Consider the following 14,893-nt stretch of genomic DNA (forward strand, 5'->3'; position numbering starts at 1 on the left):
AGGTCACCACTTCAGTCCCTAGTGTCAGCAAAGATAGTGGCTGCCACATTAAGTGGTGCTGACAAGGTAGATGTATATGACAACCACCATTTTGGCTGAGCCCAGGGATTCAACTCAGGTCCTCCAGAATAAAAAACTTGAGTCTCTACAGCTTGAACTTAAGAGCTGACTTAACTCAAGTACTCTGTGGATCAGGCACAGAGAGGCTGCATAACACACACTGACCCAGTGCGTTATGTATTCAAACCCATTCCACAAGGGAATTAAACACGTTAAAAATTGAGAAACACTGGCCAAGGTTTTCAAAAATGTTCGCCTAAAGTTAGATAAGAGGTCTGATATTTTCACGTGCACTAAGCACTTAGCAGTTCCTTCAGAAGAGCTACTCAGTGCTCACTACTCTTGGAAAGCAGGTCACTTATTTAGGTGCCTAAATATGGACTAGGGGTCCTTAATTTAGGCTTCCATTTTTAAAAATAATATTGGCCATTAGCTACATGTTTTATCGTAAGTCACAAATTTATGCAGATATCAAAATAGCTATTTCACAAATGAGCTAAAGCATCAAAGCAAAAGCTTTCACTTACATTAGCTGGCTTCCATCACATGTACACAGTTGACCCATTTCTTTCCAAGTATCTCTAAATGATTGTTTTAATTTTTCACATTTTTTTCTGAGTCAGCTGTCATATCTATGAAGGGATGACATACAACTGAGAAGAGAGCCACACTCAGGTTACGGACAACCACATGTGGCTTAAAAGATCTCACAGTTTCAAGCTAATTCATTCACATATCTTACAAGTGTGTGGTAAGAAAAAGTTCACCATGTGAACTTGTGAGATTTAAAAAAAAATATTTCAGCTGTTTTTCTAGAATGTTTCAGTAATTTTAAGAATTTAAGAACTGCCTTATCAGGACAGACCAATGGTCAATCCATTCTACTGTTTTTGGCAGTACCAGTGACCAGTACCAAATGCTTCAGCAGAAGGTGTACAAAACTCAAAATGAGCCTAGCAGTACCACAAGCAGATCATCTCTGGAGCCAGTTGTCCCCATGCATCAGAATAAAACCTAAAGAATCGGCTGAGTTGTAGTCATTAGTTGTTCAAAGATTAGCACATTCACTGCAGGGGGGAGGGATGACTATTTTACTTTTGAAGGCAAATATGACCATCTATTTAGGCTCCTATATTAGTGCCCATCTCTGTGATATCTCACTCTTTTTCCTTGTCTTTTATCAAGAAAGAGGTTTAAGCTGCTTTTCTGGTTATTTTTTTAAAACTTTATTCCACACCCCCCCCCCCCCAACTTACAAGGGTTCAAATTCAGATTCACAAATTGGCTCAACTTAAAGTCAATGAGATCCACACTCACATGTTCAAGAGAGCCAGTCCCAGAGAATATTTTACTCAAATACTCATTCTGACCCAGTACAAAATGCACAATGTGACGCTGTTATGAGCTGGGTTGAACCTTGAATGAGTTAAGTTAAAAACTTGTTAAAACTGATGTATAAATATGTCCTTCACTTAAGACAGTTGTCAGACAGTTAAGGGGCCACACCTAAAACAAGGCCTAGTAGAGTCTGCCCAGAAATTAGTACCATGTGGCTGGGGAGTTCCACTGAATATTCTTCTGACTGTGTGTGTGTGCCCATGTGCAAGTAAAAGATAAGCTGGGGTTCAGACACAAAACCAGAGATGGAGAGGCAAGGAAACCAAGCAGCAGCCTGTGAGCTCAGTGTAGCCCCCTGGAAAAAGCTAGAGTTGTTTCGGTCTGGTGCTAGCTAGAGGATTGGGGGCTGTAAGCTAAGGTCCTGTCTACACTACAGCTTATGTCGGTAGAACTTATGTCACTCAAAGGTGTGAATAAGACACCCCATGAGCAACATAAATTACACCGACAGTGTAACCACCGACCGTGGACAGTGCTGTGTTGGTGGGAGAGCTTCTCCCATCGACATGGCTACTGCCTCTCATGGAGGTGGTTTTATTATGCTGACAGGAAAGCTCTTTCCCATCAGCATGGAGTGTAGTCACCAGACATGCAACGGGGACCAACTGTAGCGCTTCTAGTGTAGACTAGCTCCAAGAAACTATTCTTTTGTTTTGCATTCAGAGAAGCAGGACCTTGCATATTCCTTGTAAATTAACAAGACTGAATCAAAGAAAATACCAGATTCCATCATCATCAACTTTTACCCTGGCTGGAACATCCCCAGAGGGCCCTGAACTTTGACTAGATGCACGGGTTGAAAAGGGGCAACAATGCAAATGGATTAGAAACAGTCTCAAAGGGAGTTTTAGCGGACCCAATAGATTTGAGTGATATTGATTTTTATCAAAATCATGTGCATAAAGATTCAATCTCATTTCTCAGTGTTTATTGCCAAAAATTAAGTCTACAACATGTGCAAAGCACACAACATTATGCAGCCCAATGGCTGTATTGTCTGAGGCCACAACCCCAGCTAAGGTAAATAAAATACCTCTCCTCTATTTTCTCCCTTAGCTTGTTCAGACTACATGCAGCATGTGACCTATGGAGACTCCCTATGCACAATGCAGCACCCCATTGAATGCTGCAGCCCTGACCACTACGATTCTGTCTGCATCAGTGGGTGCCCATACAGAATTAATAGCTTGACAACTGGTAACTGCCTCCATCATTTCCCCAGGTGCCAGAAGCCCCAGCAGCTAGATTCTCCAGCTTTTTCCCTGACAAGGTATACAATGCAGCTAGGCACTGTCAGGACAAACATCTGTGGCATATCAAATATTGAAAATGTGAAGACAGCAATAATACATTGAATTCAATATCAAAATCAACACCTGGGCCACCAGCTGATTGCACTAATTTTTGATATTTGTTTTTAAAATGTAAATGCTTCAGAATTTCAATTTAGCTTGCCATTAAGTATAGAGAATAGTGTACACACTGAGGTATTTAATGGAAATGACAAGTTTTTAAGGATGTCCAGCATACATATTCATATATGTATTTAACCAATGGGTCTATCATGCATACTGAAACTTCTCAGGCTCAGCTATTACCCACATTTTCAGATGGGTATTTTATTCAAATTAAGAACTTTGAACCCAAGTCCCTATGTAGAATTTAATTTGATCAAGGATCATTCATGAAGACTATAGATACTGTATTTGACATGCTCTCTCAAAATGCAGTCTGATGCATTTCTGCCGTGATGCTGATGGATAATTGATGAATATTTTGGATTTACTTTCCATTTTGCAGCCAAAACTCTTCAAGCAGTGTAGAAAAATAATCTAAAAATTGATATGTCAGTCAAATGTTTAGATTAATAAATAGAACCATATGCATGAAAGGCCTAAACGAGGTTTTCAGCAAGATGATTTTATTACCAGAAATAAGCTCTGCTCTGAATTCCTTTTAATATGACAAATAACTTCTCTTTTACAGCAAAGACACTAAATCATTCTGTGTTACCTTAATCCTTCCATGAACAGCTGTGCTCTTGCAAAGGTTTCTTCTGTGCCCAGCAGCATGAGCCCTCAGCTAGCTGAAAAGGGAAGAGATAATTTATACAAAAGTACTGAGCCATCTTTGAATGGAGTAAAAATGTCCCTATATAAAGAGTGAGGGAGCATCATCTGAAATCATTTGTTATCAAACCCTTCACTTCCCATAGTTTTTATCTGATAACCTTCAGGCCCCAAGACATTTTGCAACAACACTTTTCAAGTACTGATTCATTAACTATGCATTTCTTTTGGTTTTTTTAAGACAAAGCATTTATATTTTGCCTAACGCATAGGAACATCAAACTTTCTGTAACTCACTATCCCTCATGTAACTTATAACCTAACCTGAACACCCAGACAGAAATGAAAACAGAAAAGTATTTCTTTCCTCCCTGCCCCCAAACATGTGAACTTCATTAGAGCTATGTGAAATATGTGATTTCTTGTTTTGTGCAATTTTTCATGGCCAAATGATGCACAGTTTCACCAATTAGATGAAAATATTTTCAAAGTGAATTTTTTTCCATTTGATACAAACAAAAAGGCTTTTCATTTGCACCATTTTTCATATTTTCTGCATCTTCCATGCACTCTGATTATTTCCCCTGATAAAAGCTGCTTCTTGTTTAGGGTAAAATAAAGAAAAAAAAAATCACAAAATGTCAATCAGTGACACCCCCCACACACAACACACATTTTAGGTGGGTGGTGGGCACTGAAAGCAGATAATCTGCCAGCTTCACTTTATACATGAAATGTGCCATCATTTTACACATTTCACCCCCGTGGAATGTTGTTATTTATTAACTGTATTGAAATAGCATATAGGACATTCAGGCATAGATCAAGACTCCATTGTGCTAGCTGGCACTGTATAAACAAAACAAAAATGTCTGCTCTAAAGAGCCTACAGTCTAGGTACAAGACAAGTGAAACAGATCAATACATTACAGACAGACTGACAGGGGAGCACAAAGAACAATGAGATAATATTGGTCAATGTGGCAGGCAATAGACTTGTGCTTAGAGCCAAATATATACTCTTAATCTTTGAAGACCCTCATTTTCCCTGTTCTTAAAAGCTAGAAGAAGTTTTTTTTCTACCCATGATCTGCATGGATCCTCTCAGGAGGTGTTACAAGTCAAAAGCATCAGATCTGCCACAGGAGAACCTTCCATACTTTGCTCAGTGCTACCAAAAATAGATGGGAAAAATCTGACACTGCTTCAGAACCTTAAGTTATTGGAGGGGGATCCCCAGTTAATAAATCTTCCCAGCACAAAGAACAGAGCCATACGTTCACATCATTTAATGTTTTGTGCACTTACTCTGAGCAAGTGACTTACAAGAAAAAATTAAAATGAACTAAATACACATAGCTAGCCAAAAATGACTTATGTGGCTATATAATTACAATCTACAACTATCAAGGAGAGGAATTGTCCAAGAGGGAAACTGAGCAAAAAAGAGACATACTAAGGAATTCTGTGTTACAAATAAATTAACCTTTGTTACCGCCTCTTTTATGGAAATGCTAGGATGTAAAACACTCCATGGTATTAAGAGTTACATTAGATGATGTGAAGCTGAATATACTTTGAGTAATTTTCCTAAGCTTTTGGGGGTCCATACAGTTAAAAATCAGATTTCATGTCCTGATACCAAAACAGGTTGAAGCCTGAAAGTCAGCAGAAGAAGAAAAAAAAAAAAAAAGAGTCTTGAGAAAAGTATGTGCACACGAAACATTTTGATAACCCTCACATAGATTAATTCATGCTTTTAGAAAGGAATTGGGCAGTTTCTTGGTTGAGAAGAACAGACACAGCCAAAATGAACATTTTGCCAAGGATATCTTTCTTGTTTCAAACTCTTCCTGTAATCATCTCAGATAAAACCATAGCAGGAATACAGAGGGTGTTAGACTGTATACAGAATAAGAAAAGACCAAGAGTGAGTGCAGATACTTTGTACAGACCCATTCACGGTTCTAAATATTCCACAGTTCTATCAAGCTAGTCAGCTAGAAGCAGTAGTGTTCTAACCTAAACAAACAAGAATAAGAAAATTGTGGCAGTGTAAACATTGCTCCGCTACCATGGATTTAAAAAAAAAAAATCACATCCGCCAGAAATTCACACACATCCTTTACTGAAGGCTACTCTATATGGGTGTGAGACAGAGCTAGACATAAAATAATTTCTTTTCCCTCACCAATGACACCCATTGTAAACAATCCAAGTCTTAACCCAAATCACGAATCTGAGAACTTCAAAGATCGGGAGACCCATGGAATACAAATGGTTGGCCAGCTATTCAGCAAATAAACATAGGTTATGTCTACACTAGCACTTTTGTCAGTATAACTTATGCTGCCAGGGTGCACCCCTCTGAGTGACATAAGTTATGCCAACGTAAGTGCTGGTGTGGACAGTGCTATGTCAGCAGGAGGTGCTCCCCTGCTGACATAGCTACTGCCACGTGTTGGGGTTGGTTTAATTATGTCAACAGGAGAGTTGTCTCCCATCAGCATAGTGCAGTACACAGGAGATCTTACAGCAGTGCAGCTGCATCTGTGCTACTGTGAAGTCTCTAGTGTAGACAGAGCCTTATTTAGAGATCAAAATTATCTTCAGCTGACCCATTCTCCCCTGGTAACAGCATTTTCAAGTTAGGCATTATGTTTCACAACCTTCTAGAAAATCTGTTTTAGAGAAAGCTAACTTTAATAAAAGCAATGGCATCTGGTCAATTAGGAAACAAAAAGTAACTAATTAATGTCAATATTTGCAGACAACTTTCCTCACAAAAGTTGTCCATATACAACATGCTGGGAAAAGGACCTGGACAAACAAATTACAACAGAGTAGTGGGGTTTGATCCAGAAGAGAGAACCAGCAATCTGACTTCATAGTACTGTCAAGGGGTCAGTGCGGGTCCAAGAAGGGTCTGTTTACATCATCGTCAGCATCACCTAGCAGTAAGAGTCCAAAAAGTAGCCGCTTACTTCAGCAGCTGTATTGCCCCAGTGGGCAAGAGTATATGGGCTCACCCCTCATGGCTGCAGTGTTGCCTAACACCGAGAGACTCGGGGGGGGGGGGTGGGAGGGCACCTCTCCTAGTGGCTGGGTTGCCCAGTGGCGAGAGTCTCAGGGGGCTGCCTCCCTTGCCAGCAGTATCACCTAGTGGCAAGAGTCTATGGGGTCACCTCTTCTGCTGCAGAGAGGTTAGGGGAACCTGGGACCACCCTACTAGACCAGATTCCAACCCAGGGCCCTTTGAAACCAGTTACCCTGTTACAGGGCTCAAGTATCCATATTCCTCCAGCACATCCCCTGGATTGCTTCTTGCCCTTTGTTCCAGCTCTAGTATCTCCTTGGCTGGTACTGGCTCATCATCCGCTTTAGTCCTCATGATCAACTGGTTTCCCATGGCATAGTCAGGGTGCTTGGTCTTGGCAGTGTGGAGCCCCAGTGGCTTCTAAGCAAGAGCGTGCAGCATACAACCACTCTCCTCCTCAGCCAGCCCAGACTGAACTGAGCTGCTTCCTTTTATATGCTCCGTCCTATGGGAGCATGCCCAGCAGAGGTGTGGGGGTGTGGCCTCTTGGACCCAAAGCAGTTGGTTAACCCCTGCATTGCCAGTGTGGGGTTGGTACACCCCATCACAAGCACAATAAAACAAAATTTCTTTAAGGTACAGTTTCAATGGTACCTCACACCAGACACTTATAGATTGAATGGGGAAAAATTTTGGAGAAATTGTGAAGAAAGAGGAGATTCATGCATATATGGTGGACATGTCCAGCCATAAAAGGGTACTGGAATGCAATTCATAATCCATTTTACAAATTATTGACTATTTATTACCACATGATCCTTGGGTAATCCTCCTGGCACTTTCTAGTGGAAATGGTCATGCAAAGGGAAATGAAGAATTAATCTCTCATCTGCTAGTTGCCGCTAGGTGACAGGTAACCTTCCACTGAAAAAAGAAAATCAGTCCTACTGTAAAGGAATGGTTCAAAAATATGGGAGTGGTTGTGTGACACTCTGTACCTCAAAGTAGCACCCTGGAATCCCCATATTTACCACTCTCATATAAATATGATATGTTTTATACAAAGTATACCTTATGAGATATCATTTTAAAAGTCTTGATTTGCTGAACATTAATATCCTGTTGGATTGTATGTGCTGTCATTGTATGGGAAGTTATGAAGTATTGCCCTATGGGTTACTGAAATATGTTGTGAGGTTGAGAATTCTCACTGCCAGCCTTTCAGTTGCAACAAAGGAGGGCCCAGCATCACCAGTCATACTTCCACAGCATCACCAGATTATCATTATCCCTCACCGTGGGAAAACCCTTTCTAAGAAAGAATCTGAAAGAAATCAGAAGCCAGCTTTGCACTCTCAGGACAGCTCTATCCTCCATTCATAATGCTGCCTGTGACAAAGTCAGGATCACAGCTTGCTTCCTGCTCTCCAGTACTCTGGCGTGTTGTATCATGGTCCCAGAACCCCAGACGCAGGCTATGCTTTGCACTGTAATCTACTTTAGGATCCTTTCAATGGTTGACTGCTCAGAGAAGCTCTGGAAAAAACTCCAAAGTCTCTTACAAACTCAGCAAAATTATTCTTTGTAGCACTTCGAGAAGCTTGAGAAACAATTTATGGAATAATTTTATTCAATAAATTTCTTATCTTTTCCTACCTACTTATATATTTGAGGTAATTATACGTTCCACCTTTACCAAAGTATCTGAACCCTTCATAATCTTAAATGTATTTATCTTCACAACATCCCTATGCAGTGGCTGGGTTAAATAATTCTGAGGTCCTGTGAACTATGGAAACTGCCCCCATCCACACACCTAGATTCAAATTTGTCCTACTGCCCTCCCCCCCCACATCATGATGGAGGGGCAGCCAGGCCAAACTTGAGCGATGTCGCAACCCAGTGTGCCAGGTTGCCATTCCACCCACCAAAATCTGGTAGTTGGGGCCTCCGCTCAGATAGGGGCCCTGTGCAAGTACACCCAGGGTGCATTGGTTAATCCGGGACTATCTCTGTGAGGTAGGGAAATGCTATTATTGCCATTTTATAGACTGGGAACTGAGGCACAGAGATTAAAGTAACACTTTCAAAATCTGTAGATTCCAGAGAGATAAACAAAGGAGCTGGTTGGGAATTTTTCAAGTAAACATTTTTACATCGAAAAATTACAATTAATTGAAATGGAAACTTTTCACAGAAAAGCATCTTTTCAACGAAAATTTCATGGGGGAGATTTCACAGGTCTAGTTTGAAATCAGTATCCTAATTTGGAGAAGGAACTTGAACCTGGGTCTCCAGCATAACAGGTGAACACCCCAACAACTGGGCTTTTAGCTATTCCGGGGTGGGTGGAGGTGTCTGTCTGTCAGTCTCTCTCTCTCTTTCGCTCTCGTTTTTCATTAAAATTTTGAATGAGAAATGAAAACAAATGTTGCAACCTCAACATTGTTCACAAAATGTAATTACTGTTGTCCAGCAAGCCCTAATAAACAGGAAGCCATCGCTTTCCATGCCAGGTACTGTGCTTTTAGCTCCTATCATCTGTCCCCATCTTCCTTAGCAGACAACTGCAATCTGAAATGGGGCTGGAGAAAGAGAAAAACAAATTGAAATAGCAAAAAGGAGCCAAGTTCATTCATACATGAAAAACTGGAAATATTCTGAGAAGTCAAGAGCAAAAAGCTGAGATGTCCCCAGGGCTGATTAAAACTACTTGACTGCTGTTTGTGTGCAGCTAATAAGGTAACCAAACAAAAGTTATCACATCACACATCCTGTTATATAAATGCCCTTTTGAAGTACACTGTGTTCCTTCAAGTTGTGTCACATCATGAGCTGGTCAGATGCTTCGTTCTAACTAACATTCAATGCTAATTTAATTTTTTTTTACTGGTGAATTATTTGTGAACTGATCCTCATTTTTGTGACTGTATTTGTTATTTGTAACTAATTGATGGTTAGTTTTGAATTAACCATTTCGGAAGCTGTTTAATTTGGCCATTGATGTTGTTTGGTTGGTCACAAAAGCCACATTATATTACTTCTCCTCCCTGATTATGTAGCAATTTTCTTTTCAGCAGGAGAATAAGGATTACTAAAAGGTCACTCCTAAATACATTCTTCTCCAGAAAATAGAGGTATGTATAAGAAAAACAGAAATCTCCCACACCTTTGGAAGAACAAAATCTGTTCACACAAATGTTGGAGACTTATACTTAACAATGGGTATGAATATGGATAAGCCGAGCAATGGTTTACCTTTTGAATGCATGTTTCTGAATCCTGATTTGCAACATTCAAACAGCTAGAGTCAAATGTTCTCAAGTCTCATACCCTATGAGTAAAACTTGTAGTTCACCACTAGAGGACCCCCTCCTCTTTTAAATGAGAAAAAAACAACTCAATGAGAAACAAAATTGTATTCCTTTGCACATAAAAATGTGTGAATGTGGCCAGTGTTTAGAGACTTGTGGGCAGTCGCAAATGTTCAGAGCTTGGTTTAAGATGAAAAGAGATTTTTGAAGCAGTTTCTGGTTCAATTAACCAACCCGTGTAATTAAATATTTTAATGTACTGAAAAAAAAGATATGTCACTCTCTAAGACATATATTATGTTTTATAGGCTTGAATTGGACATAAAAGTACTACACACCAAGAGAAGAATTTCAGCCTATTACTGCTGCAACCTCAGAAAATGCTCACCTCCTCTCCCCACAAAAAGTCAGACATTAGCCTCCCACATAACTGAAACACCTTGACATCTTAGGACCAAATTCTGATCTCATTTATATCTCAACTTCAATAGGTTTGTGGAGGTGTAATAAAGCACTGAATTTAAGCCTGTACTATATAGGTAGGATCAGGGTGGGAGGAAAGGGGGGTTTCTATGCAGGCCATTGAAGCTGTCATGCAAAAACAAAACAAAACAAAAGGAGGTGCAGGGGGAAAGAAATTGTAGGCCCTGTACCTAAAGGGTGATCCATAAGGGCAGACTCATATGCCTGTGTAGAGTGCCATTAAGCTCAGTGCTTCATAGGGTATGATGTTTACCCACACTGAAGCAATTGCAGGATTGTGACCTAATAGAATTAAATTTACCAGTAAGAAATGTGTGAGGTAAAACTTGGCTCAAAAATAAAGAAACCATTGAACATTTTAGTGAGGTGCTATTTCTTTCTCTCACTCTCAAAGACTATTTGCCTGAAGGATGTGGTCACTGCAGTAATATGTTATGGGTCCACTGTCAATAAAAGTTACCTCTTAGGGCATGATAAATAACAGAAGTTAGATACTGAACTCAGTAGGGAGTTTGGCCAGAAGAGGGACTGTACTATCTGGCCCTTCTTTGAGACAGTCTCTACCATACTTATTCAAAAGATCATGAAATGTCTAATTTTCATATGTTAGGGATAAGAGCCTTTTAGACCAAAGAACTGAGTTGAGAAAGCAAGTCTAGTATTTGATATTTTCCTAGGATTAACAGATTTACCACCACACAAACCCATTTGTGAATGGGATAGAGATAATTGGTAAAACAAATGATATTACAGTCTCTCTAATGTCTGTTATTCAAATAGTCTCAAAGTGAGCTTCAAAAAATATTTTGCCTGTTGTTTCTCTTGTATTCATAACAGTGGGTGGTGCAGCAAACACTACATTTCCACTTTATATCTTTTAGGAACATCAGTTTATATAAGTGCCCTTTAAAGAGGTTTATCCCTTTATTAGTCTATATTTAAAATATATAATCTCAAGCATAATATTTTGGCTCTAAAATTTTGCATGTGCTTGTTAGATACACTTGTAAAAAGAAGACGGTTCATGCAGTCACAATTTCACCTGATAGCCCCACAGTTAATAAAGAGATTATAAATTACCATTCAGAGCCTATTACACTATTCAAATATCTTACCATTCTTCTTTATGCTTCTACAATCAGCAGATTTTCAATTAAAAAAACAAATGATCTTAGACCTTGTAAGTGTTGGTCACTTAGATACTGAATTACTGGTTTGATTTAAACATACAATAGATGCAACTCCTTAGTGATGTATTCTCATTTGAATAGCCCACTGCATACAAAAAAAATGCTTATATGGATGAACATTCCATGTAAATCATCTTTCTTCTAAAGTGTAAGAGGGAGGACACTGCAGTAGAACAATATGACCCAATCATAACTCCCTTTAAGCAGTGGCATTGGAACAATTTGTAGGGTGAGGGTGCTGAAAGCCATTGAATCACACTGTAAACCCTGTATATGATGGAAACCACTTCAAGCCAGGGGGTGCTGCCGCACCCACAGCACCTCTAGTTCCAGAACTCCTGCCTCTGAGAGCAAAGAACAGAACTACAGATAAGAATACACAGTTCTACTCTCTACCTCCTATTGAGACAGCATAATGTTGGGCCATTTATTTTTAACGTTATCAGTTTTCTGTAATGACATATATCAAAGGGCGTAGATGATAACTAGGACCACAACCCTGTAATGATCTTGGGATTCATTAAATAACAAACCAGTGAATAAGAAAGAAATAAAACTTTAATAAAACAAATTGGAGAGCATCTCTGGTGAACTGCTGTACACAGCCATGTGGTGTTTCCCAATCCCTGCCTTCAAGGCACATCTCCAAATTCATATGTTCATAATACTGTCCCTTATGAGGGAGCATCTCTAAATTATCTTCTACAAACATATCTCTACAGATTCAACTACTGGCTTAAAAGGTGCAGAAAGACAAAAGGCATGCTGGAGTTGTTTACTCACAAGATTTGAGCTCAGTGAGAAAAATATCGCCATGGTGATAGCTGCCTGTTGTGTCCTGCATTGTGCCTGTGAGGCCAAGGGGAATAGTTGCTGGTGGAGTGGAGAGGTTGTTTGCTGAGTTTGACCAGCCAGACACAGGGGCAACTAGAAGAGCGCAGTGTGGAGCTATGTGTCTGGTGGAGGCCTTGAAAACAGCATTTTAACAGTGAGCCACAGTAATGAAGTGTGGTCTACTGTGCTTTAGCTGGCCCTGCACTTTGGGGGCTGGTTAGGAATTGTGTGGTGCTTGCTGTACATTTATGGATTATTACACTGTGTTTGTCACTGATCCTGAGTTCTGCCGTCCTGTATGAAAAAAAGTAGTGAGTGCTTTGTGTAGCAGGAGACAGTCTGTAGCATATGTTGTGAAGTAATAAAGATGACTTAATTTCCCCAAAATAGAATTTTATTGTGTTCCAAAACCAGTGCAAAACAAAACAAAACAAAAAATACAATGTGCAAACAAATACAATGAAAACTTCTGAAATAAATTAACGGAACAGAACTTTACAAGGCAAAAGAACATTCCTGTCCATTTCAGATCATTTTGGCTACTCATACATCAATCATGGCTCTCCTACGTCAGTATATGTGAAGCTAGGGTTGTCCTTACTGTTCCCTGTCTTGGAGTGGTAGAGGTAGGGTTGTGCCTTTTTTGCCACCTGGAATGTTGTGAGGTGGGGTAGGGTGCTAAAATGGAGTTCTCCATTGACTGCAAAGGGAGGTGAGCCTGTGCTTGTTGAACCTGTAGCTCCACAAGAGCCTACAGCATTTGTGTTTGTGACGGAGAAACCCCATTATGTTCTGGTGCGTGCCCCTTTCCTCTTCCTGAGGGGACTCCTGGACCTTTCTCCTGTCCACTCTTTCCTTCTCCATACTATCTTCAGTATTCACCCTCCAGGTCTTCTGTTCATGGTCTGTTGCAGCACTGGCTTGCAGTATCTCACTGAACATACTCTTCTGAATCCTTCTTCCTCCTCCTCCTCATCGGAGTCAGCCCGTGTGTGAGGAGGGGCACCTCCCAAGGCCCCAGAGGCAGCAGCTACAGATAAAACACACATATGTACCAGTGTATTTATAGGTTTCAGAGTAACAGCCGTGTTAGTCTGTATTTGCAAAAAGAAAAGGAGTACTTGTGGCACCTTAGAGACTAACCAATTTATTTGAGCATAAGCTTTTGTGAGCTACAGCTCACTTCATCGGATGCATACTGTGGAAAGTACAGAAGACGTTTTTATACACACAAACCATGAAAAAATGGGTGATTATCACTACAAAAGGTTTTCTTTCCCCCCACCCCACTCTCCTGCTGGTAATAGCTTATGTTAAGTGATCACTCTCCTTACAATGTGTATGATAATCAAGGCGGGCCATTTCCAGCACAAATCCAGGGTTTAACAAGAACGTCTGAGGAAGGGGGGGGGGTAGGAAAAAACAAGGGGAAATAGGTTACCTTGCATAATGACTTAGGCTTGAATAGAGACTGGGAGTGGCTAAGTTAATTGTATCCAATTTGCAAATGAATTCCAATTCAGCAGTCTCTCGCTGGAGTCTGGATTTGAAGTTTTTCTTTTGTAATATTGCAACTTTCATGTCTGTAATCGCGTGACCAGAGAGATTGAAGTGTTCTCCGACTGGTTTTTGAATGTTATAATTCTTGACATCTGATTTGTGTCCATTTATTCTTTTACGTAGAGACTGTCCAGTTTGACCAATGTACATGGCAGAGGGGCATTGCTGGCACATGATGGCATATATCACATTGGTAGATATGCAGGTGAACGAGCCTCTGATAGTGTGGGAGGCTCGTTCACCTGCACATCTACCAATGTGATATATGCCATCATGTGCCAGCAATGCCCCTCTGCCATGTACATTGGTCAAACTGGACAGTCTCTACGTAAAAGAATAAATGGACGCAAATCAGATGTCAAGAATTATAACATTCAAAAACCAGTCGGAGAACACTTCAATCTCTCTGGTCACGCGATTACAGACATGAAAGTTGCGATATTACAACAGAAAAACTTCAAATCCAGACTCCAGCGAGAGACTGCTGAATTGGAATTCATTTGCAAATTGGATACAATTAACTTAGGCTTGAATAGAAACTGGGAGTGGCTAAGTCATTATGCAAGGTAACTTATTTCCCCTCGTTTTTTTCAACCCCCCCCCCTTCCTCAGACGTTCTTGTTAAACCCTGGATTTGTGCTGGAAATGGCCCACCTTGATTATCATACACATTGTAAGGAGAGTCATCACTTTAGATAAGCTATTACCAACAGGAGAGTGGTTTTTTTTGGAGGGGGGGGGGTTGTTGGGGGGGGGGAGAAAACCTGGATTTGTGCTGGAAATGGCCCACCTTGATTATCATACACATTGTAAGGAGAGTGATCACTTTACATAAGCTATTACCAGCAGGAGAGTGGGGTGGGGGGAGAGAAAACCTTTTGTAGTGATAATCACCCATTTTTTCATGGTTTGTGTGTATAAAAACGTCTTCTGTACTTTCCACAGTAT

This window comes from Natator depressus, chromosome 1, assembly GCF_965152275.1.
Source record: "Natator depressus isolate rNatDep1 chromosome 1, rNatDep2.hap1, whole genome shotgun sequence".
Classification (NCBI taxonomy): domain Eukaryota; kingdom Metazoa; phylum Chordata; order Testudines; family Cheloniidae; genus Natator; species Natator depressus.